This window comes from Manis pentadactyla, chromosome 5, assembly GCF_030020395.1.
Source record: "Manis pentadactyla isolate mManPen7 chromosome 5, mManPen7.hap1, whole genome shotgun sequence".
In the NCBI taxonomy this organism is placed as follows: Eukaryota; Metazoa; Chordata; class Mammalia; order Pholidota; family Manidae; genus Manis; species Manis pentadactyla.
In genome coordinates this window covers 37813251-37840377 of record NC_080023.1, presented here as the reverse complement: position 1 = coordinate 37840377, position 27127 = coordinate 37813251, and the positions used below count along the sequence as shown (strand labels likewise).

Here is a 27127-nt window from a genome sequence, read left to right as displayed (position 1 = left end):
AAAGTTGCTGATGTATTTGCCATTTCACATTATTTGCATTCTGGATGGGAAAATGAACACGTTTTTAAAAATAAGACAATTGTATTTGAAGATATATTAACAGCAAATAGAGTGAGTTAGATTGAAATTTAAGTACTTACCCCGCAATCAAAATCAACTTGACCCAACTATGTGAGCTGAGGTTGTTTTTCCCAGTTGCCACATGCCTAGGTTCTGTTCTTTACACATTCATTCAACAATCTTTGAAAGTGAAAGTTTACATGGTTCTGCACAGAAATAAAAAATGAGCTGTTCACTTAAAATTTGTGTACTTTATAAAGCTATAGCTCAATTTTAAAAAATGTGAATGATCAGATCTTTGTCTAAGACTTAGCCAAATGTGTGTTTTGGCGACATCTGTCTATTCCATATTCTTGGAAATACTGCTCTCATATAAATATTGACAAGAGATGGGTTTATAGTATGTAAGATGTATTCACATACACATACAGAGTATGAATCACACTAATACTTAGGTCAGGGGATAATGGGTCTGAAAAAATAGGTATGGTTTTAGTATAAAGTCAATTTTTTAAGAATCTTAACATACACCCAAACTTTACCGAGAGGTTTCAACTAGCAAAGATTGGACTTCTGGTTACTATTTTGCAATGTCTTTGACAAAATTAATGATGACAGGGAAGTAGCTGTACATGTCGAAGGACTGCACTAGATCGTCTCCTCAGATCCCTCCTAGTCCTAAAGTTTTATTCTATGAAATAATGGTCTCTCATGAGTTTGTTTCTCACATGATTCTGTGGTATCCATGGCTTCTCTAGATGTTCTTCGAGGGTCAGCTGGGAGGCCTTGTTAACTGTCCATGTCAGTCCTGCTTCACTTTCCCTTTGGCTTCTGTGGGAGAGAGAGAATTTTCAAGATTTCTCTAGGTGGTCTGAGTACCAATTTGATATAAAACACATTAACAGGAGAAAAAATAGAGCTTAATTATGTAGGTATGGGGAATCCATTGACATGAGATTCCACAGACAGTCAGGGACAATGAGGGATTTATGTCGTCCTGAACTGAAGAAAGGAGGTAAGCAAGGAAGGCAATTTGCAAAAACATGGAAGACCTAATGTTTGATAATCAAATGCTTGATGGGCTACGTGGAGAAAACGGGACATTCAGAGGAATTTTAACAGACTTCACTACATTCCTCCCTGCCTACTACCCTTAGTCACACTATAATGTAATCATCTATGGTGTTAGCTCCCTTCCTGGAACAGTTCCCTCCATCTAAATTGTTTTATGCAGTTGCGGGGAAGGTCACATTTCTTTCTGAGTTTTCTGAGCCTTCGTTGTTTTCAGCTCCACATAATCTGCATGTCACAGTGGCACATTTTGGGGTGGCCTGCCCTTGCTCCCTACACTTCTGATATAGTCCTTTGGCTGTGAGCTCCTGGGAGCTTCAGCATCCTGGCAGGACTCTGTCTGAGCAGCCACCGTACTCTTACATGCCATGTTACAATTCCCCATCAACTGAGAGGAAGCATATGACCTTGAAAGAGGACACTTCCCCTATTTTAAGCATATTGCCAAGCCAGGCTGGAAGATACCATGTCCCACAACAACTAAAGCTGAGATCACTCTGGGCAGACAGTTTGTCTACACAGATGTGCAGCAGTTTGTGTCTGATGCTCTTGAACCTGAACATATATTTCTTTACCCACTTTGATCTTCCCTAGGCTCTAACTCCATACTAACCTTACAAGCTGCACATAGGCACATTCCTTCACTACTTTGCAAGAATTATTAACCTTCCCTTTGTTTTCTTTTCTGAAGCTAATTAGAGGGCCAGGGAGGATTGAGAGTGATGCTGGCTGGTAACATCTAGCATGCAGAGCCACTGCCAGATGTGGAGTCATGAGGAAATACTCCAGGACCCCAGGGTGGTACTGGGATGATGGGACTAGTGCATAACTGAGAAGTTTCAAGGCCCATCTGAGGAGTTTCAAGGTCCTGTGTTTCTGCCCCAACCCCCACATTCCTTTGCCAATAGTATATAGCCTGTCTCTAGACTTGATTGGCAAGGCAGATTTGGGAAAGGTCCCTTTCATTCTTTTTGAGCGGCCCATCTGATAATAAGGCTTTTACTGCTTCAAATCCCCTGAATCAGAGATTGGCTTATCAGGCACACAAATTCAAATTTGGAGGTTCAGTAAAGTCTGAGGAAGGAGTTAAACTCAAAGGATGCTATAGCTATAACTAAACAACTGATTTTTGGATTGTGACCTGATCTTGCAAATCCAGGCAAAATCATCAACAAGAGCTCTGCAGTCACTTCATCTGTGGTTAACTAAGGGTAAGGGAGACTCTTCAATGTAGGACTAAGCCCACTTTTGTGCTACATTGATTTTGCTTGTTTTTTATTGAAATACAGTTGATATATAATGTTATATTGGATTCAGGTGTACAACATAGTGAAAAGACATTACATTACAAAGTGCTCACCACGATGAGTATAGTTACCATCTGTCACTATACAAAGTTATTATAATATGATTGACTATATTCCGTATGCTGTACTTGTCATCCCTGTGACTTATTTATTTTATAATTGGAAGTTTGTACCTTGTAATCCCCTTACTGATTTTGCTCATCTTCCCATCCTCCTCCCCCATAGCATTCACCAGTTTGTTCTCTATATTTATATGTCTAGAGAAAATGAACAATTTATGACTATAATACAACAGATCTTCCTTTACTTGTAGAAAATACTTCCAGTTCTTGAGCTATTTATGCCATTATCAATGCACTACTTATAAAACACAACTATTATTGGAAAGGAAGAAATTTCCTCCACCCCTCGAGATTCTTTTAGCTGGTCTAAGAATTAAATTGACATGAGGCAGATTAACAAGAAAAAAAACCAAAGTTTAATTACATACGTATGGGGAAGTCATAGACATGGGTTCCAAAGACAGTCAGGGACAATGAGGTATGCACGTCAGCCTGAATGAAGGAGAAGGGGGTAGGGGGCTAAGACTTCAAAGGAAAAGGGAAGTAATTCACAGTACTATGAAAAGAGTAAATGTTTGATTAGCAAATATTCCCTGGGACACACAGAAACAGTGGGCCACAGAGAGGAATTTTAACAGTCTTTGTCACACCCCTTCCCTCTCTACAACCCCTAGTTCACCTTATAATGTAGAGGCTGTGGTGAGAGCTCTCCTCCTGGAGCATGCCCTCTATTTAAATTCTTTTTATCCATTGGGGGGTGGAAAGTAAAAGTTTCTTTCTGAGTTTTTTTTGGCCTTGATGGTTTTCAGCTCAAAATAATCTGCATGTCACAATGGTACATCTTGTGGTGACTTGACCTTGGTCCCTACACTGTTCTCCTAAATATAATATTATTCTTTGATATCTACAGAGCTTCTGTTTTTATACTAAGTATTTATTCTTATATGAAAAGAGAGACCAAGTAATACTTTACTTAAATTGAAGATGAATAATAACCATGTCTAAAGCAGTAGGTGTTCAGAGATATTGCTTAAGGAGCATATTTTAATACAAAGTGAATAACTGTGAGAGGTTTTCCAGGAATCAATGTACAAGTCTTGATAGTGAGCATGACTCATTTTGCATGACCTGGGACATCTCAGGGAGATGCAAGAAAGTGTCTAACATCAAGAGGCAGCTTCAGCTAAGTGAAGATTCCACATAAGATGTGTTTAGGATTATCTGGAGTTCTAAAAGTATTTTTATGGGCAAGGAACAATAATTATGGGTATGAATATATACCTGTTAAGCAGAAAAACAGACATGAGTGGGGTGGAAAGAGAATAAAGCTAGTAAAGCCCACTAAACGGGACTCAAAGAGATGACCAGATAAAACCAGAGAGCCAGAAAGAACTCACAGAGTTGATTAGTTAATTAGTTGAAGTTTCAAAGGCCAGGAGTAACTTGGAATGTCCAGATATTCCCCAGATGAAAAACAATTCCCCAGATAAAGAAGGACCTCAGAGCACAGCCTATGTCTTCATTGTACCAATTAGATCAGGCCTCCAAGGCCAAAGACTGTCAATCAAGGACTTCTCTGCCCCATCCCATGAGGCACAACAGGGAAATGGGACAAGGGTCATGCCATTATAAAATCTACTTAGCCTTCAAAAAAGGCCCAGCTTATTCTTTAACTTAATATATATACGTTCATCCTCTTCTTCCAACCCTTTAATCAATTAGGAAACTCTGTAACAAGGAAAGGAGATAGGCCTCTGAAATTTAAATGAACCTATGGGATAAAGAATGCCAAGATCCAGACCAACACAGTCACCTAAATGACCCTATTCTTAAGATAAAAATTCAAAGGGATTATGAATCATTTGTATAAATTGTACCTCATGCTGAACCCCTACCCAAAGGCCCTATAAAACTCTAAACCCTAACCCCTTAAGTGTGCCTCCTCTCTGAGGTTGCTCGCACTCCCCTTCCTTCAAGTATATATTTTTTGTCTTAAATAAAAACTTCTTACTGCTCAACTTACTAAATTTTGTCCCTGCCTCTTCCAGTGGTAAGTTTCTTTGTCACTTTGCTATTTCATTCTATTCCCCACACTTAAGCACAAGTCTTCACTCTGTCTCTGTCCTACTCCAGATAAGCAGGGAGGGGCTACTGAGAGCTCTGATTTGGGCTTGCAAGTTCCCTTTGCCTGGGTGACCCAGACAGGACTGCAGCTGCAAAGCCATGCTCTTTAGTAGACTGACTGTCTAATCTTAGGGGGCCTACTCTGTTATTCTATTACAGGGTGCAATAAAATTTACTTTGCCTTCTTGACTTTGTTTTCACTCCAACTTCCCTACATCTCTGAACCAAATTCCTTCCCAGCATACCCACCTTCTATCCCTAAACATCAAACATAACTTATGTTGGAGATGAAGAAGTTTCCTCTACACTTTGAGGTTCTCCTAGCTAGTCTAAGAATCAAATTGAGATGAGACAGATTAACAGGAGTGAAAAACAAAGTTTAATTATGTACATGCAGGGAATCCAAAGAATGAGGTTCAAAGAGAGTCAAGGAAAATGAGGTATATAAGTCATCCTGAACTAAGGACTGAGGGTGGGGTTTTGAGACTTCCAAGAAAAAGGGAAACAATTCACAGTAATATGAAAGAGTAAATGTTCAGTAAACATGTTTCCTGGGCTACATAGAAACAACTCTATATAGGAATTTTAACAGACTTTGGAATTCCTCCCTTGTACCACCTCTAGGTTATATTATTATGTGGTTATCTATGGTGATAGCTCTCTTTTGTAGCAGGTCTTCTATCTAAATGATTTTCATGTAGTTTTGGGGAGGTGGGGAAGGTTAAGGTTTCTTTCTTTGTCTTTTGGGTCTTGATTGTTCCCAGCTCTGAAATAATCTACATGCCAAAGTGGCACATCTTGGGGAAGCCTGCCTGTGGCCATTACACATAAAATATCTTCCCATATATTCTGCTACTCTTTTTTTTTTTGAAACTACTCAAATTTCCACCAGAAATTCTGTTTAATGTTTAATTGAAATGTAGGGGCCAAACGCAACTTGCCTCCAAAATGCACCATGTAGATCATTAGGCATGCAGATTTTTTTCGGGCTAAAAACAATCAAGGCCCAAAAGACTTGGAAAGAAACTTTGACTTTGCCCTACTAAAAACTGCCTAAAAGAATTTAGTTGGAGGACCTGTTCCAGGAAGGGAACTATCATCATAGATAACTACATTTTAATATGAAATAGGGGTGGTAGACAAGGAGGAATTTAGCACTCTGTAAAAAATTCCTCTCTATGTCTCATTGTTTCTGTGTTGACCCAGCAAACATTTATTTACCAATTATTTGCTCTTTTTCATCTTCTTGTGATTGCTTTCCTTTCCTTTGAAGTCTTAGACCTCTACTCCCTTCTCCTTAGTTCAAGATGACTTATATATATCATTTGCCTGACTTTTTAGAATCTCATATCTGTGTAGGTACCCTATATGTATAAAATTAAATTTGTTTTTCTCCTGCTAATCTGTCTTGTGTCAATTTAATTCTTAGATCAGACAGAAGAACCTTGAAGAGTAAAGGAAAAAATTTCCTCTCCAATAGACTTAACAGATAAAATCCATTTTGACTTCCTACCCTCATAGCTTTGTTAGAGGCTCTAACAAAACCTAACTCACTCTATTTTGAAACAAGCTAAGAATTCCCTCCATGTATGTTCTAACCAAACCCGCCTGGAGCACCCCCCCACCAAACCAGCAGATAAAGACATTCTATTATTCTCAAGGCAGTTTGGAGCACTCAGCCTTCTAGAAGCCAGCAAGTCTGCCTACGAGCCACTGATTAAGTGTCAATTCTGCATGTAGCCCCCTCATGTTGAGACAGGGAGTGTGGGTGTAGTCAGAGTAGGGTGAGGGCCTCCAGGAAAAGCAGGGCGGAGTATTTACAGTCAGAGCAATGTAACAATGGGCAAATAAGTCCCTACTGAAACTCTGTGCTAAGCATTATGCAAAGTCAAGGTCACACTAATTCTCTAGGGTAAAGATAAAGACATCTTCAGTGAGATCAGTTAAAGGTCAAAAGACCAGGAGCAACTTGGCTCAAAAATTCCGGGCCTGGAATGTTTGAGTGTTCTGCAAGGGTATCAGCATAACCTGTGACTCCGCTGTCAGCTCTGGCAATCAGACTGTGACCCAGCCCACCTTGAGGACCGGGCAGGTGGTACAAGTTCACAACCCTAAGCCTTTTTTTGATGTTCTTGAAAAATCCTCAACTGCCTATAAAACCCCCTAGACAATGCACCACTATGGGCTCTCTTGTCCCCTCCTGGCATGAGCCAGGAGCTCTATTCTCTCACTTTATTTCTAAATAAAAGCCTGTGCCTTGCTCTCCTACCTCAAGTGTTTGTGAAGCTCATTCTTCGGCTTCGTGAACAAGAACCCTGGCATCAATGTCTCCTTGAAGTTCCCCTTTAAAACACTCTCACTCTGAATGGTACTTTGGAGATGGCCTTGGGACTAGCCTACCATCTTCCCAGGTTGCCGGCTTCCTAAACAAAGCAAATTTCCCTTTCACCAACACCTGTCCCTCAGGTTTCAGCTTTTCAATCAATGAGCAGCCAAACCTGGGTTCAGACCCAGTCTACTGCCTGGTAATGGCTTCCAGAGTGTTTTGTGTGAAAGAGAGTTATGATATTTTTAGTCATTCTTAAGACTAGGTGAATTAGGTTAACTGTCCTTATTTCTCCTATAGACCATATAATTTTTCATACAAACTAGGAAAAAATTTAGGCTAAAGAAGGGAGTTATTAATAGTTACTCCAGAACAACAGGTATAACTGTGACTGTTCAAGGAAAAGTAGAATATGTAACAACTTTATCCATAGTTTTGGTTGAGTGAAACAGTGTTAAGAAAAGTTTTTTATTTTTGAAATAAAAACCAAGTAACTTGGAAACTGAAGCATTTGAGGGATCCACTAGCCCCTTCCAAAAATTAGAGGTATACATCTGAGATTTATGTCAGTATGTCAGCCCTGGGAGTTAACAATTTTGAGAAACAAGGTGTGCAGAGAAGGCTAAAAAGAAAAAGGGAAATAGTTAAATACTAAAAGACAGGAACCAGAGTGAGCTCATTACACTCAAAGATGGCAATAAGATCAAGGAAAAAAGGATTATGGGATCTGCATTAAACTATAGCAACCTGAACCCCTGAAGTTCCCAAAGGATTTTGGTCAAGGAAAGAGCAGCATTTTATCATTAGCTGAATCTATCTTTGAAACCCAATGCAGACCTTTCAGATAACCTGGACTAAATCATCAGGCAGTTTTTTCCTGAATTTCTTTCTGAATAAGTTCATGCAAAAGATAACTATACGTCTGCACCAGAACATGCATAAGCAGAGAGAGAGAGAGAGATACAGAGAGCAAAGGAGAGGCCCCTACCTGCTAACCTATACCAGTGTGTGTAGGGCAGCTGAAACATTCAGCAAACAGAGCAGTGGTGTAATTCTAGCTATACTCGGAGAGAAGGAAAAGCAGGGAAATGATGACCAAGCCTGCCTTCGGTTCATCTACCATAAGTAGCATGAAAGAAAAAAGCTAGACTTGCAAGCACTGGATGAATCATTCCCATGTTTATGACGTTTTTAACATGCAGTGTTTTCACTATATGATACAAATGGACCTAATCATTTATTTAGGTAAAGTATAAATTGGAAATTCCTATTTCATTCTCTTCATTTGGATAGTCAGTGATATAATCATTCTTAATGAAAGCAACAGTAAAATAAATAATACAAATTATGATCTCTTCATAACTCAACATTTATGTCTTCTGCAACTAATGAGCTGGTAGTGTTTGCACATGATAAATACATACACATTTAAAAGAACTCCTAAAGAAACTCTCCTTACATCATATACATCTGCATTTAACTAGGTAGTTTTAAACTTTTTCTGTTCTACTATAATTAGTTTGACTTTGTCAATATAAATGGAATTGCATTGCTTAGAGTAAAGCAAGAATCTATTTCATTTTATAAACTAGAAAACAGAGCTTTATAACCATAAAGTAGTTTTCCAGTGTCAAGGAGGCAACAGGTGATGAACACCCAAGACACATCATTTGGTTATAACAGCATATCCTGCCCACAATTCCAAAGTGCCACTCCAGACATTGAGGCAGGGATTAGTGGGACATGGGCAGCCTTAGAATTCATGGCCCCAGTAAGGGAAAGTCAGGAGGCAAAAGGAACAAGGCCCACAGTAAACAAGGAGCCACATCCTGGGCATCTAGAGAATTCAGCTTGAAAAATAAAGGGGTCTTCTTAGCAACAAGCCCCTGCCAATCCTGTAAACTTCTTTCTTTTTGGCTTATAAACCCCAGACACTGAAGCCCTGTGGCCTCCACTCTTGGAGCCCCTCCTTTAGAGGAAGTCTTTTTTTTTCTTTTCATTCCTCATTAAAAACTTTGCTAGTTGCTCCATACTCTTGTCTGCTGGCTTCATTCTTTGTCGCCTCCAAGACACAATCCTGGGAAAACAGCATCTCAGCCAGTAACAATATAACTTATTACCAGAATGGATAGAGATAAAAATGTTTTAAATGAAGAATAAAATTATTTTGAAACCAGAAGTAAGGTATTCTATTTTGGAATTATGGGATAGTTAATTTAAGCACATTAAGCTCACATTCTCCAATTTGTCTCTCTGTATCTATTTATATTTCTCTTTATGTCTTCCTAACTCTTTTGTGTATGTGTAAAAGTAAGGATAAAAAATCCCTGAAGTCATTGCTAAGTAGGTAATAGCTCCTTTTTATTAAAAACAGCATGATGTGTTTCCATTTTTATCTTTTCCCTTTAAAAAAATCAACATAATCTTCCTTTAATTTTTCAATTACATTTTATTTTTTTAATGAGGTGAGGTTATGACATACCCCTCAAGTGTGTTGTAACTCCTTGAAAAGTGCACTATTTCTTTCTAATATTCATAAAGATTTTTCCAAATCTGAATCATTTGAAAAGTGAAAGGATTCAGAACAAACCTCTCCAAAATGTTCACTTTCTCATGTGGATTTGAGCTGAAGGCAATCAAGATCAGGTAGTCTCAAAAGATATTTTGTCTCTCCCCTACCTTGAAGAATGTGAATTGGGGATCCTTAACAGAATGAGAGCTTGTTCCACGGATAAATTTTATCTGGGTGACCTCTCTGTATGGCAAAGCAAGCATCTAATTACCAAACATCGGCTCTGCTTATTGCCCTGTGAACTGCCCTCCTCCCCATCTGAAGCCCCAGGTCCTTACCCCAATTTTTAGCTCTAAACGGCATATACACCTCATTTTACCTTCCTGCCTTTGAACCTCTCATGTATATGGGGTTCCCATACCTATGAAATTAAATTTGATTCTATCTTGCTAATCTGTTTCACGTCAATTTGATTCTTAGACCAGCAAGAGGAACCTTGACGGTTAAAGAAAAATTTTTCTTCCTCAACAAAATCTAATCCCTACCGTTGGTTGGATTTTGCATTGTATACATAGTAAGAGAAATGCCATAATGTAAAAAAAAAAAAGTCTTGTAAGAAAAGAGGTTGACTTAGATGTTCAGTTCAAGGCCTTCATTTCTGCAGTAAGGTAACTGAAAGATGAGTTTCCCAAGTAAAAATGCTTTATCTATAAAAAAGATTACTACTAAATAGTTGTGGTTACTGCTATCCCAGGAACATTTCATGACAATATCAAACTATGAGATTTATTTTGTCCTAGATAAAAGAACAAATGGGTAATTTTCTTGGAAGAGATAGAAAAGATTGATCTAGAGATAGGTAACAGAGGTTTAGATACACATTTTTCTCTATAAAAGAGAAATAATTATAATTTTAAATAAAATAATTATAACCATAATTTCTTTCTATTATCTTTCTGGATTTTATTAGGTTGGTCAGGTTTGAAAGTCATCTCTTTTTCCCATTTTCTCTAAAGCTGGCCTGGCATTACTTTGTTCCGGAAGGGTCAGCAAGTAAGGCATCTTTCCTATGGAAAAGTTTATTATTGCCTCATATCAGATAAGTCTTTGAGCTCCAATAGCCATGTGTCACAGCCATTCTTATATTCTCCCATAGCTCTCATTGTATATAACAGTAAAAGTAAATAATGTCACAGCAAGTTTTAAAAAATAGAGGAAAAACATTCATTTTTTTCCACCCAAACAATTTTCTTCCATTTTCTCATCCAGCCTTGTTTCATCAACTTATTTTGCATATTTGTAATAATAAAGCATATATTAGTTACAGCCTATATTCTGGAATCTGAAAATTGCATGAAGGAACTGATATGGCATGTACCAGCTGTTATTTTTAAATGACTCAATTTCCCATAAGGGGTTGACCTTTAATAAACGTATAATCTATTTGTATGTCCAAGAGACATAACAATCTATCCTCATTCTATAAGAAACAGACCAATTATCATTCTTTCTTGCCCTCTCTGTTTCACCATGTTGAAAACTTTAATTTCCTTTGCAAGCTTTTAAAAGAACCTTGTCTAATCCTTAGGATTGAAACCTAGACTCTAGGACATGAATGAGATATTTTACTGGGTACAAATCTATTTGAACACAAATAGAGTGAACTTTCTGAAAGCTTCAACATTTAGTACAGATTGTTCTGCCGTGCTTACTCAGAAAAATAATGTTGACCCTTCTAAATAGGAGATTACAGTGGAAATGTCAAGTAAGTCCATTGTTTTCTTTTCTTCATGTGAATATTTGTTTTGTTTTGTTATTTTACTGACATCAATAGACCCATACAGAAACACTCCGGCTCTAAAAATCCAACAGAAAATAGCATGTAGCAAAAGAGTGACATGCTGGCAACAGCAATATCCAGACTAGCATTTATCACATTTAATAGAAAATACATTTGGTTTGTATCTTACATGAGCATGTACCTTCTTCTCACAAATAAGTCTAAGAATAGGCTGTAAACAGAATACAGTGATTTAGTTTTTATTTCTGATGCATAATTATCTACATTCTAACATCTCCCTATTGTGTAGATGGCTACTCAATTTTTCTATCCCATCAATTCATTTGTAATTCATTCAACAAATAGTAATTGAATGCTTTCTATGTGCCAGGCACCTTTTCAGGTGGTTGGAGCACAATAGTGATCATAGACCCCAGCATTTGCGGAGCTCGCTTTCAAGTGAGGAGAGCAGACAATCAACAAGAAAGCCAGTAAATACAGATGCTGGGAAGATAAGTGCTACAGAGAAAACAAGTAGAACAGGATGAGGAGGATCCGGTGTGTTTTGGAGAGGATGGTTCAGAGTCCGGAATAGGGTGATTTGGTTTCTTCTAGGCAGAAAAAACAGTCAAGACAGAGGCCTAAGGCAGAAGTGTCTGACCTATTAGGAAACAATAAACAGAATAAAGGAGAGAATAGTAAGAGACCGACAGGTCAGGGAGACTTCCCACATAGAAGCTGTAGAATATAGATAGTAAGGAGTTTACTTTTAGTCTAGAGGATGGGAACCCACGAAGAATTGTCAGATTTAGCATATAAAAAGGTTCCCATTTAAATATCAATTTCAGATAAACAATGAATATATTTTTAGTGTAAGTATGTCCTGTGCAATACTTGGAACATACTTACATTAAAAAATTACCTGAATAACTTTAGTATAAGTGTGCTACATACAATATTTAGGATTCACTTACTTCTATAATAATATTATATGTTGTTTAACTGAAATACAAAATTAACTGGGTGTTCTGTATTTTGTTTGGCAACCCTGAACCAACCCTGAACCAGGAACTACATGACCTGACATTTAAAATGGTCACTCCCTAGAGAATGATTTTAAATGACTTATTTAAATAATGACATATTTAAAACGATGGCTGCTGTCTAGAGAATGGATTGCAATGGGCAAGGACAGAAACAGGGAGATATGTGAGGAGGCTTTTGTAGTGGTCCATGTGAAAGATCATGGTTCTGAAACCAGGATGATCAATAGCCGTAGACAGTAGTTAGGAAAGAAAAACATAAGAAAAAAGCAAGACGTTTTACTTATTTATTGCTATACATATAAACAGATATAGTTGATATATATATATATAACTCTTGATTAATCTAAACTAATTGGTTATATGAGCATTTCTTTTGAAAATGAAAAAAGGAAAGGTAGATGGAAGGAAGGAAGGAAGAATGAAAGGAAGGAAGGAAGGAAGGAAGGAAGGAAGGAAGGAAGGAAGGAAGGAAGGAAGGAAGGAAGGAAGGAAGGAAGGAAAAAGACTTCACTGCAGATTTGAATAAGATATAAAAATGTAAAGGAGGAACTCTAGACTAGAAATCAAAACACTTGAGTCCTTTGTCACTTACATATATGTGACTTAAGGTTAATTACAACCTCTCAGAGCTCTAGGCTTCTTTTTTAAGTGTAGACATACATTTCCCCTTACCTTGCCAGATTACTGTGAAGACCAGATGAGCCCAGATGCTTTTGCTGATCTCTAATGTCAAGTACCAGTTGCTGTAAGAATTGAGGTAACAGGAAAATCATATGAATAGAACTCTGCAAGTAGGAAAAGAGGATTCAGTGAGCTGAAGAAATGTCTTATTTCTTATTTCAAGGAAAGAGAACAAAAAGACATTTTTCTCTAAGTAACAAATCAAAAATACCAAGAAATCATAATGATCTTTGGAAAATCATGTACATATCTCAATTTTACCTTTTTTATTTTAAAACTCTGAAATTTATCATATTTTCATTATAACTTTAAAGACCTGTCATAATTGATTTAAATTGATTCATTTATTTGTTTATTCATTGGGAAGTTGTTACCTGTCTAGTGTATTGCTTTTTGTTTCTTGTGTTTGAGCTTTGGTTTATTTTTAGAAGAGGTTACGACTTTCTTAGCCCTATTGTATGAGTCCACAGCTACTATGCTATTGTGAAATCATCTGCTATTTTTGCTTTCCTATCACTGCCCTGTTTGAAAACTCTTAGAAAAATTATGGATTTTACTTTCACCTTTGCACAGCATTACAATTATAATCAAAGGGCAATGGTGATATTAAATTGTTTCATCTACTCATTCAACCAGTATTTATGAGAACCTATCATATGCAAGGCACTTTTCTAAGTGCTGGAGATAAGATAGTGAGTAAACAGATAAGGCATTTTCCCTTAGAAGCTTATGTTGTAGAAGGAGTTCAGTAAGGACTGGGAAGCTCAGGTAATCAACAAATACATATGTGGAGAAAGCAGAAAATGGAGCTGAAAAATGAGGCAGAGAAAGGAAGACAGTGAACCTATGATTGATGGGTGACAAAGAGAGGAGCCATGTTTACCGCTACACAAAAAGGCCTGCAAGCAGCGGCAAGAGTGCATGCAGGGTAAAAAGACAAGAGGAAAGAAAAATGGAGCAGAAGGGAAATCACATAGTGACTTGTAATACATGCAAAGTCTTTACTTATTATTTTATTTTGGTATCATAAATCTACAATTACATGAAGAACACTATGTTTACCAGGCTACCCCCTTCACCAAGTCCCCCCACAAACATCCCTTCACAGTCACTGTCCATCAACATAGCAAGATGCTATAAAATTACCACTTCTCTTCTCTGTGTTGTAGAGCCCACCCCGTACCCCCCCACATTATACATGCTAATTGTAATGCCCCCTTTCTTTTTCCCACCCTTATCCCTCCTTTCTTACCCATCCTCCCCAGTCCCTATCCCTTTGGTGACTGTTAGTCCATTCGTGGGTTCTGTGATTCTGCTGCTGTTTTTCTCTTTAGTTTTTCTTTGTTCTTATACTCCACATATGAGTGAAATCATTTGGTACTTGTCTTTCTCCGCCTGGCTTATTTCACTGAGCCTAATACCCTCTAGCTGCATCCATGTTGCTGCAAACGGTAGGATTTGTTTTCTTCTTATGGCTGAATAATATTCCATTGTGTATATGTACCACATCTTCTTTATCCATTCATCTACTGATGGACATTTAGGTTGCTTCCATTTCTTGGCTATTGTAAATAATGCTGTAAAAAATATAGGGGTGCATATGTCTTTTTGAAAGTAGGCAGCTGCATACTTAGGATAAATTCCTAGGAGTGGAATTCCTGGTTCAAATGGTATTTCTATTTTAAGCATTTTGAGGAACCTCCATACTGCTTTCCACAATGGTTGAACTAATTTACATTCCCACCAACAGTGTAGGAGGGTTCCCCTTTCTCCACAACCTCGTCAACATTTGTTGTTGTTTGTCTTTTGGATGGTGGCGATCCTTACTGGTGGGAGGTGACATCTCGTGGTTTTAATTTGCATTTCTCTGATGACAAGCGATGTGGAGCATCTTTTCAGGTGTCTGTTGGCCATCTGAATTTCTTCTTTAAAGAAGTGTCTATTCAGCTCCTCTGCCCGTTTTTTAATAGGATTATTTGGTTTTTGTTTGCTGAGGCATGTGAGATCTTTATATATTTTGGATGTCAACCCTTTATCGGATCTGTCATTTATGAATATATTCTCCAATACTGTAGGAAACCTTTTTGTCCTATTGATGGTGTCCTTTGCTGTAAAGAAGATTTTCAGCTTGATAGAGTCCCACTTTTTCATTTTTGCTTTTGTTTCCCTTGCCCAGGGAGATATGTTCATGAAGAAGTCACTCATGTTTATGTCTAAGAGATTTTTGCCTATGTTTTTTCTAAGAGTTTTATGGTTTCATGACTTACATTCAGGTATTTGAACCATTTTGAATTTACTTTTGTGTATAGGGTTAGACAGTGATCCAGTTTCATTCTCCTACATGTAGCTGTCCAGTTTTTCCAGCACCATCTTTTGAAGAGACTGTCATTTCCCCTTTGTACGCCCATGGCTCCTTTATTGTATATTAATTGACCATTTATGTTTGGGTTAATGTTTGGAGTCTCTATTGTGTTCACTGGTCTGTGGCTCTGTTCTTGTGTCAGTACCAAATTGTCTTGATTACTGTGGCTTTGTAGTAGAGCGTGAAGTTGGGGAGCGAGATTCCCCCCACTTTATTCTTCCTTCTCAGGGTTGCTTTGGCTATTTGGGGTCTTCGGTGGTTCCATATGAATTTTTGAACATTTGTTCCAGTTCATTGAAGAATGCTGTAGCTAATTTGATAGGGATTGCATCGAATCTGTATATTGCTTTGGGCAGGATGGCCATTTTGACGATATTAATTCTTCATAGTCAGGAGCATGGGATGAGTTTCCATTTGCTAGTGACCTCTTTAATTTCTCTTAAGAGTGTCTTGTAGTTTTCAGGGTATAGGTCTTTCACTTCCTTGGTTAGGTTTATTCCTAGGTATTTTATTCTTTTTGATGCTACTATGAATGGAATGGTTTTCCTGATTTCTCTTTCTATTAGTTCATTGTTAGTGTATAGGAAAGCCACAGATTTCTGTGTATTAATTTTGTATCCTGCAACTTTGCTGAATTCTGATATTAGTTCTAGTAGTTTTGGAGTGGAGTCTTTAGGGTTTTTTGTGTACAATATCATGTCATCTGCAAATAGTGACAGTTTGACTTCATCTTGACCAGGCAGGATTCCTTGTATTTCTTTGTTTTGTCTAGTTGCCATTGCTAGGACCTCCAGTACTATGTTGAATAACAGTGGGGAGAGTGGGCATCCCTGTCTTGTTCCCGATCACAGAGGAAAAGCTTTCAGCCTCTTGCTGTTCAGTATGATGTTAGCTGTGAGTTTATCATATATGGCCTTTATTATGTTGAGGTATTTGTCCTCTATGCCCATTTTGTTGAGAGTTTTTATCATGAATGGATGTTGAATTTTGTTGAATGCTTTTTCAGCATCTATGGAGATGACCATGTGCTTTTTGTCCTTCTTTCTGTTGATATGGTGGATGATGTTGATGGATTTTCAAATGTTGTACCATCCTTGCATCCCTGGGATGAATCCCACTTGGTCATGGTGTATGATTCCCTGGATGTATTTTTGAATTCGTTTTGCTAATATTTTGTTGAGTATTTTTGCATCTACGTTCATCAGGGATATTGGTCTGTAGTTCTCTTTTTTGGTTGGGTCTTTACCCGGTTTTGGAATTAGGGTGATGTTGGCTTCATAGAATGAGTTTGGGAGTATTACCTCCTCTTCTATTTCTTGGAAATCTTTAAGGAGAATGGGTATTATGTCTTCTCTGTATGTCTGATAAAATTCCGAGGTAAATCCATCTGGTCCAGGGGTTTTGTTCTTAGGTAGTTTTTTGTTACTGCTTCAATTACGTTGCTGGTAATTGGTCTGCTTAAATTTTTGTTTCTTTCTGGGTCAGTCTTGGAAGGTTGTATTTTTCTAGGAAGTTGTCCATTTCTCCTAGGTTTCCCAGCTTGTTAGCATATAGGTTTTCATAGTATTCTCTAATAATTCTCTGTATTTCTGTGGGGTCCATCATGATTTTTTGTTTCTCGTTTCTGAATCTGTTGATGTGGATTGATTCTCTTTTTCTCTTAATAAGTCTGGCTAGAGGCTTATCTATTTTGTTTATTTTCTCTAAGAACCAGCTCTTGGTTTCATTGATTTTTTTCTATTGTTTTATTCTTCTCAATTTTATTTATTTCTTCTCTGATCTTTATTATGTCCCTCCATCTGCTGACCTGAGGCCTCATTTGTTCTTCTTTTTCTAATTTTGATAATTGTGACATTAGACTATTCATTTGGGATTCTTCTTCCTTCTTTAAATGTACCTGGATTGTTATATACTTTCCTCTTAAACCTGCTTTCACTGCATCCCACAGAAGTTGGGGATTTGTGTTGTTGTCATTTGTTTGCATATATTGCTGGATCTCCATTTTGATTTGGTCATTGATCCATTGATTATTTAGGAGCATGTTGTTAAGCCTCCATGTTTTTGTGAGCCTTTTTGCTTTCTTTGTACAATTTATTTCTAGTTTTATACCTTTGTGGTCTGAAAAGTTGGTTGGTAGGATTTCAATCCTTTTGAATTTACTGAGGCTCTTTTTGTGACCTAGTATGTGGTCAATTCTGGAGAATGTTCCATGTGCACTTGAGAAGAATGTGTATCCTGTTGCTTTTGGATGTAGAGTTCTGTAGATGTCTATTAGGTCCATCTGTTCTAGTGTGTTGTTCAGTGTCTCTGTGTCCTTATTTTCTGTCTGGTGGATCTGTCCTTTGGAGTGAGTGGTGTGTTTAAGTCTCCCAAAATGAATGCATTGCATTCTATTTCATCCTTTAATTCTGTTAGTATTTGTTTCACATATGTTGGTGCTACTGTATTGGGTGCATATATGTTTATAATGGTTATATCTTCTTGTTGGACTGAGCCCTTTATCATTATGTAATATCCTTCTTTATCCCTTGTTACTTTCTTTGTTTTTAAGTCTATTTTGTCTGATACTAGTACTGCAACACCTGCTTTTTTTCTCCCTGTTTTTTGTATGAAATATTTTCTTCCATACCTTGACTTTTAATCTGTACATGTCTTTGGGTTTGAGGTGAGTCTCTTGTAAGCAGCATATAGATGGGTCTTGCTTTTATATCCATTCTATTACTCTGTGACTTTTGATTGGTGCATTCAGTCCATTTACATTTAGGATGATTATTGAAAGATATGTACTTTTTGCCATTGCAGGCTTTAAGTTTGTGGTTACCAAAGGTTCAAGGTTAGCCTCCTTACTACCTTACTGTCTAACTTAACTCACTTATTTAGCTATTATAAACACAGTCTGATGATTATTTCTCTCCCTTCTTATTCCTCCTCCTCCATTCCTCATATGTTGGGTGTTTTGTTCTGTGCTCTTTCTAAGAGTGCTCCCATCTAGAACAGCCCCTCTAAAATACCGTGTAGAGGTGGTTTGTGGGAGGCAAATTCCCTCAACTTTTGCTTTTCTGGGAATTGTTTAATCCCTCCTTCATATTTAAATGATAATCGTGCTGGATACAGTATCCTTGGTTCAAGGCCCTTCTGTTTCACTGCATAAATATATCATGCCATTCTCTTCTGGCCTGTAAGGTTTCTGTTGAGAAGTCTGATGATAGCCTGATGGGTTTTCCTTTGTAGGTGACCTTTTTTCTCTCTCTGGCTGCCTTTAATACTCTGTCCTTGTCCTTGATCTTTGCCATTTTAATTATTATGTGTCTTGGTGTTGTTCTCTTTTGGTCCCTTCTGTTGGGAGTTCTGTGTACTTCTGTGGTCTGAGCAATTATTTCCTCCCCCAGTTAGGGGAAGTTTTCAGCAATTACTTCTTCAAAGACACTTTCTATCCCTTTTTCTCTCTCTTCTTCTTCTGGTACCCCTACAATGCGGATATTGTTCCTTTTGGATTGGTCACACAGTTCTCTTAATATTGTTTCATTTCTGGAGATCCTTTTATCTCTCTTTGCATCAGCTTCTATGTGTTCCTGTTCTCTTGTTTCTATTCCATTAATGGCCTCTTGCATCCCATCCATTCTGCTTTTAAGTCCTTCCAGAGATTGTTTTATTTCTGTAGTCTCCCTCTGTGCTTGCCCCTTTAGCTCTTGCATATTTCTCTGCAGATCCATCAGCATGTTCATGATTTTTATTTTGAATTATTTTTGGTTAAATCTATCTCTGCAGATCCTCTCTCGGGGGTTGTCTGGACTATTTTGGACTGGACTTAATTTTTCTGCCTTTTCATGGTGATAGTGGTGGCTGTAGGCAGGTTGCAGGTGTGTCAACTGGGAGAAGAAAGTCCTTTCCTGCTTGCTGGATACCTTACCCTTCTCTGTTGCCTGTGTCGGTTACCTGCACTCCTGGATCAGCCACCGAGTTAGTCCCCTAAGCTGCTGTGGGCGGGGTCTCCCTCAGAGCAGTGCAGAGCCCTGCGGGGAGTGGCAGGCATGCTGGGTGCACTCCTCCATGATAGCGGCACCCCTGCCTGGCAGCTGTGTGCTGGTAGCGGCCTTTGGGTTTGGCCCAGGTGGCTGTGCATCGGACTGGGATTCCAGCTGGCTGCTGGGAGCACAGTTGCTCCCTCTGGCACCGCTGCAGGTATGTGCAGGCCTCTCCTGTGCTCCTCTGGTGCTGCCACCACCAGTACACACGGGTCGCTCCTAGGCCACTCAGGTTGCTGCCGCCACGGGCTCACAAGGGCCTCTTCTGGGCCCCTCTGGCACTGTGGTCACTGGCGCGTGCGGGCTGCTTCCAGGCCGCTCGGTCACTGCCACCACGGGCTCGCGTGGACCTCTCCTGGGACCCTCTGGCACCTCCAGCTTTCATGGGCTGCTCCTGGTCCCCTCTGGCGCTGCCTCCCCCGGTGCGCGCTGCCGCTCTCCCACTACTGGGCCAGTGTGTTGGGGTCTGCACCAGTTGGAGGAATGACAGGCAGGCTGCTTAGTGCCATGAGTGGCTTCAGAGCTGCGTTGCCACTCAGGGGGTTAGGGCACCTAAAGTTCCCCGGGATTCCCAGCTGCTGGCTAAGTGTACTGAGATGACTTTGCCCAGCTGTGGGGTCCCTGTCTCTTTAAGACTTGCAAAAAGCACTCTCTTTTCTTTTGTCTCAGGGGTGCTGGTAGCGGGGACCTGCCCACAGGTTTTGCTTTTCTGTTTCTCTCATATCCAGCACCCCATGCACCTTGTGTCTGTGCTCCAGGTGCAGATTTCTAGAGCTGGTTGTTTAGCAGTCCTGGGTTTTCATTCCCTCCCTGTTCTGACTCCTTTCTTCATGCTGGGTTCTGGGATGGAGGGGGGCATTCGGGTCCCACCTGGCTGCGGCTTGTATCTTACCCCCTTTGTGTGATGCTGAGTTCTTGCAGATGTAGATGTATCCTGGATGTTGTACTGTATCCACTGGTGTCTCTTTTAGGAATAGTTGTATTTATTGTATTTTATAAATATATATGTTTTGGGGAGGAGATTTCCACTGAACTACTCATGCCACCATCTGGGCTCCACCCCACAAAGTCCTTATTTTAAAATATTTTTAAATGAATAAAGTGATTGAAAGGAGGAATTTACAGAAGGAAGGAAGAAAGATCAGATGGACTACATAATTGGATGAAATATTTCAAACTGGTTTGAAGAGATTGTTGGTTTGTAGATAACCACTTTGCCTTAGTAAAGAAATCAACTCTTAAAATTTACTTACTTGAAGTAATTCTATAACTAGTCAATTTGTCTTGCTTTTGTTTTGTGCTAATTTTGAACAGAGTTACCTAAAGCACAAAATATCAGAACTAAATCTAAAGTATGTGAATCTGTGATACTTTATGTGTGCACTAACAGTTCCCTCCCTACAGGCTGAACTGTGCTATCTATGATCTTCCCAGAGCTATTTTCTTCTTCTGATGTGGAGCATACAAGTTAAAATCCTGAACCCACCACAGGTCTCCATGGTTACAAGAGGACAAGCCACCAATCTATGCTCAAAAGAGCTGGAATTGTTTTCACCTGAAAATGAATAGCACCCAGGCTGCATTTTCAGAATGATGCTCTCATAGTGAGTGACATATTTTTATTCTAATACAAATAGAATGCATTTAAATCACATTAAGGAAGAAATGAAAAGCATTAATGCAGGCACTTATTATTCCAGTCCACACTGACACATGTTCAAGAACACGAACCTAAGAGGTCAACTACGCAATTATGAATTCACTGAACACAACACTCAAAGTGGAACTCTCTTTCTAGAATTACAGAAAGAAATAAGCTAAAATTGACTAATAATTGATGGGATGCAACACTTATTTTCCTGGAAATATATATATGTGTGTGTGTGTATGTATGTGTGTATATATATATGACTATATATTAATATACATGAATTTTATATATACATATTATACATGGAATTTGGGTATTTTCTATGTTAGAATTCTATTCCCTAAATATATTTATGAATCCTCCAAGTTAAAGAAGGAATTCTGTATGTATCTGCTTCAAATGAGTCTCTTTTTTTTCTTTTCAGTATTTGTGTGATCAAATAATGTTTTATTTCAAGTTTCTTTTTCATTACTGAAAAGATTACAATAAGATTATTTTGTCAGTTTTGAGTGTAGATGTAATTTTTGAAAACCTTCACATTCTCCATAGTTTAAAATGGACCCATTTCACTGATTTTCAGCCTAAGAAGAGGCATCTGTATCTGTACACTATGTCCTATAGGAGCCTGATCAACAAGTGTTTCCATGTGTAAGAACAAAGAAAACAAATAAAAAGACAGGACAATGAATTCAACAATGGATGGATCACAGATTAGAACACTACGGAAAAAGGACAAAATTAAGATATAAGGAACAGTAAGGTTTAGCTTCCTTTTATAGTCTTCAAAAAGACACTTGTCATGGATGTAAGACAGTCATCAGCCAGGCTGAAAATATAGCAGATCCTTAAAAGTAAACATTTCCAACAGTGTATAAAAAGCATTATACACTACAACATTTAAAAATCAATTAATATAACCCATTACATCAGTAGTCCAAAAAAAGAAAAATGACATGATCATATCAATAAATTCAGAAAAAGCATTTGACGAAATATAAAACCCATTCATGATAAAACACCTCAGGACAGAAATGGAGAGGAACAGACTCAACTTGGCAATCTATAAAAAATCCTACAGCTAATATATTTAATGGTGAGAAACTAGAAGCTTTCTCATTAAGATCAGGTACAAATCAAGGATGTCACTTTTCACTACTCCTTTTTAACTTCTTTTTTAAAGTCCTATTAATGCAATATAGCCAGAAAATGAAATTAAAGGTATCCATATTGGGAAAAAAAAGTCATAAAACTACCTCTGTTTATAGATGACATGATCATCTATAAAGAATATCTTAATGAATCAACAAAAAAAACTTCTGGAACTAATAAGCAATTATACAAAGCAGGATACAAGGTTAGTATACAAGTTCAATCATTTTCCTATATAACAACAATGAACAAATGGAATGTGAAATTAAAAATACAATACAATTTACATTAAAGTCTTCCAAAATAAAATAGTTAGAAATCTAACAATATAAACAAAACCTACATGAGGAAAACTACAGAACTCTGATGAATAAAATCAAAGTAGTGTTAAACATATGGAGAAACAGTCTGTCCATGGAGAGAAAGACTCAATATTGTCAAGATGTCAGTTCCAACTTGATTTATAGATTCAATGCAACCCCAATCAAAATCCCAGACTAGTTATTTTAGGATATTGGCAAATTGATTCTAAATCTTATATGCAGAGGCAAAAGACACAGAATAGGCAAAACAATATTGAAGGAGAAGATGAAAATTGGAGGCTGACACTACCTAACTCTAAGGCTTAGTAAAAATCTACAGTTATCAAGATAGTGTGATTTGGTGAATGAATGGAAAAATAGGACAAGGGACCAGAATAGGGAGTTCAGGAATATACCCCCATAAATATAGTCAACTTTGACAAATAAGCAAAGCTATCTAATGGAGCAATGATAGTCTCATCAACAATGGTTTTTGAACAACTGAACATCCACATGCAAAAAAATAAAAATTAATCTAGATACAAAAATTATACCCTTCACAAATATTAACTCAAAATTGACCATAGACCTATATGGGGAATGCAAATTTATAAAACTCCCATGAGATAACATAAGAGAAAACCTAGAGGACTCTGGGGATGGTGATGCTGTTTTAGACAGGATACCAAAGACAAGACCTATTAAAGAAATAATTTATACACTAGATTTGATTACAATTAAAAACTTCTACTCAGTGAAAGACAATATGAAAGATTAGAAGAAAGCTACATACTGGAAGAAAATATTGGATATCCAATATTAGATAACAAATTAGATAATCTAAATGAAATGGTCATATTCTTAGAAACATACAAACTATTGTAACTTTGTTCAAGAAGAATTGAAAAATACTAATTGTTCTATAAAAGTAGATAAATTAAACTAATAATTAAAAAGCTAACCCCAAATTCAGATGACTTCTTTTTTTTTTAGGAAGTTTTTTATTAAGGAGTCAATACCAATTCTTCATAAATCCTCCCCTCCAAAAACGTTAAAAGGCGTGAACACTTACCCAGCTAATTCTATGAGACCATTATCAGCGAAACCAGACAAACACATAATAATAGATGCAAAATTCAGATTGATATTCATTACAAATACATATGTAAAATTCTTGGACAAAATATTAGCCAGCTGTGGGTGGGAGAATACTGGTTCCCTAAAGATGCCAATGTCCTTATCCCTGAAATCTGTAAATGTGACAAAAGGGAATTAAGGTAACACTGGTATATGATTGGTAATCATTTGAAGTTAAAATAGGGAGACTATCCTGAATTATGTGAGTAAGTCCAATGTAATCACAAGGGTCTTCATAAGTGAAAAAGGAAGAGAAAGGCAGAACAGAGAGAGATTTGAAGATGCTACACTGCTAGCTTTGAAGATTAAGGAGGACTCCATGAGCCAAGGAATATAGGCAGCCTCTAAAAGTTGGTAAAGCAAGGGTACAAATCCCTTCCATTCCTTCCTGTCAGAGCCTCTAGAAGGAATGCAGCATGATTTTAGCCTAGTAAGACCATTCTATAATTCAGACTTCCACAAATGAAAGACAATACATTTGTGTTGTCTAAAGCCACTGCTTATGATAGTTTTTAGAGTAGTAGTAGGAAACTAATACACTACCTAAATCTGGTACCATATATACAAAGGATATAAGTCCAACTAAAATAAATATCTTAATAAATACATAATTGGAAAAGAATAGACAAATATCCCACGCAAAACTCCAAATAATTTATGTAGATACTCTGACTCAAGGGAGTGGATCATAATTATCCACTCCTTAAGAATGGGCTCTGTAACTGAATAAAGTATGGACGTTAATTATAATGATGTATCAATATTGGCTTATTGTGACAAATATACCATAGTAATGTCAGACATTAATAATAGGCAAAACTGGGGGTATGGGAATTCTATAGTGTCTTCACAACTTTTTTTATGTATTTAAAACTAATCTAAAATAAATAATTTATATTTAAAAAAATAAAGTCTATGAAAGTTGGTATAAACTCAAGGTGACAAGAATAAAACACTAAAATTTTTCTCCCACCACTCACAAAAAGAGTAAATGACATCTCTCAAGTCACTGATAAGTGGGTGATTTTTCTTTTATTTTAATATACTAGTGGGAAAAAATGAGGAAATTATTCAGAAAAGAATCAGGAAACAAAATGTCTAAGAGTATGAAGATGAAGGTGATACAAAGAATAATGCAGAGTCCTTCCAAAATTCAACAACCATTCATGATAAAAGCTCTCAACAAAATGGGTATGGAGAGCAAGTACCTTAACATAATAAAGGCCATATATGACAAACCCACAGCCAATATTATACTTAACAGCGAGAAGCTGAAAGCTTTTCCTTTAAGATCGGGAAACAAGACAGATGCCCACTCTCCCCACTTTAATTCAACATAGTTCTGGAGGTCCTAGACATGGCAATCAGACAACACAAAGAAATAAAAGGCATCTAGACTGGCAAGGAAGAAGTCAAACTGTCCTTGTTTAGAGATGACATATTGTACATAAAAAATCCTAAAGAATCCATTCCAAAACTACTCAATCTAATATCTGAATTCAGCAAAGTTGCAGGATACAAAATTAGTACACAGAAATGTGTTTCATTCCTATACACTAATGACAAACTAGAAGAAAGAGAAATCAGGAAAACAATTCCATTCACAATTGCATCAAAAAGAATAAAATATCTAGGAATAAACCTAACCAAGGAAGTGACAAACCTGTACTTTGAAAACTACAAGACACTCATGAAAGAAATTAAAAAAGATACCAATAAATAAAAACACATCCCGTGCTCATAGATAGGAAGAATTAATATTGTCAAAATGGCCATCCTGCCTAAAGTAATCTACATATTCAATGCAATCCCTGTCAAAATACCAACAGCATTCTTCAACAAACTAGAACAAATAATTCTAAAATTCATATGGAACCACAACATACCCTGAATATCTAAAGCAATCCTGAGAAGGAAGAATAAAGCTGGGGGATTACACTCCCCGACTTCGAGCTCTAATACAAAGCCACAGTTATCAAGACAATTCGGTACTGGCACAAGAACACACCCGTATATGCTTGTGGTTTGAATTTGCATTTCCAAATTCAATGGAACAGACTAGAGAGCCCAGATATAAACACAAGCATATATGGTCAATTAATGAACAATAAAGGAGCCATGGACATACAATGGGAAAAAGACAGCCTCTTCAACTGTTGGTGTTGCCACACTGGACAGCTACATGCAAGAGAATGAAACTGGATTATTGTCTAACCCCATACACAAAAGTAAACTCAAAATGGATCAAAGACCTGAAGGTAAGTCATGAAACCATAAAACTCTTAGAAGAAAACACAGGCAAAAATCTCTTGAATATAAATATGAGCAACTTTTTCCTGAATGCATCTCCTCGGACAAGGGAAACAAAATAAAAAATGAGCAAATGGGACTATATCATGCTAAAAAGCTTCTGTACAGCAAAGGAAAACATCACTAGAACAAAAAGGCATCCTACAGTATGGGAGAATATATTTGTAAATGACATATGTGACAAGGGGTTAACATCCAAAATATATAAAGAACTCACATGCCTCAATACCAAAAATCAAATAACCCTATTAAAAAATGGGCAGAGGTTATGAACAGACACTTCTCCAAAGAAGAAATTCAGTTGGCCAACAGACACATGAAAAGATGCTCCACATGGCTAATTATCAGGGAAATGCAAATTCAAACTACAGTGAGATATCACCTCACACTAGTTAGGATGGCCAACATAGAAAAGACTAGGAACAACAAATGTTGGCGAGGATGTGGAAAAAGGGTAACCCTCCTACACTGCTGGTGGGAATGTAAATTAGTTCAACCATTGTGCAAAGCAGTATAGAGGTTCCTCAAAAAACTAAAAATAGAAATTCCATTTGACCCAGGAATTCCACTCCTAGGAATTTATCCTAAGTATGCAGCTGCCCACTTTCAAAAAGACATATGAACCCCTATGTTTATTGCAGCATTATTTACAATAGCCAAGAAATGGAAGCAACCTAAGTGTCCATCAGTAGATGAATGGATAAAGAAGATGTAGTACATATACACAATGGAATATTATTCAGCCATAAGAAGAAAACAAATCCTATCATTTGTAACAACATGGATGGAGCTAGAGGGTATTATGGTCAGTGAAATAACTCAGACAGAGAAAGACAAGTACCAATTGATTTCACTCATCTGTGGAGCATAAGAACAAAGCAAAAACTGAAGGAACAAACAGCAGCAGACTCACAGAACCCAAGAATGGACTAACAGTTGCCAAAGGGAAAGGGACTGGGGAGGATGGGTGGGAAGGGAGGGAGAAGGGGAATAAGGGGCATTATGATTAGTGCACATAAGGTGGTGCGGGGGCATGGGGAAGGCAGTGTAGCACAGAGAAGACAAGTAGTGACTGTATAACATCTTACTACACCTATGGACAGCGACTGTAATGGGGTGTGTGATGGTGACTTGATAATGAGGGGAATCTAGTAACCAAAGTGTTGCTCTTGTGATTGTATATTAGTGATACCAATATAAAAAAAAAGAGAGACATTTTAGA

The 27127-nt window shown here is 37.6% G+C and overlaps 1 long non-coding RNA gene across 3 annotated transcripts in view; it reads right to left on the bottom strand.

The window, feature by feature from the left end:
- Positions 1-283: 283 nt before the first annotated feature.
- Positions 284-27127, bottom strand: part of LOC118916024 (uncharacterized) — a 326719-nt gene continuing 299875 nt past the window's right edge. For 2 of the 3 annotated variants that reach the window (XR_008997729.1, XR_008997728.1), the window contains 2 exons: positions 12961-13031; positions 284-891 (listed from right to left, as the gene is read on the bottom strand). This is a non-coding gene — a long non-coding RNA (uncharacterized LOC118916024). Of the gene's footprint in view, positions 892-12960; positions 13074-27127 lie in introns of all 3 variants that reach the window. The other variant, XR_008997730.1, reaches the window with a different exon arrangement.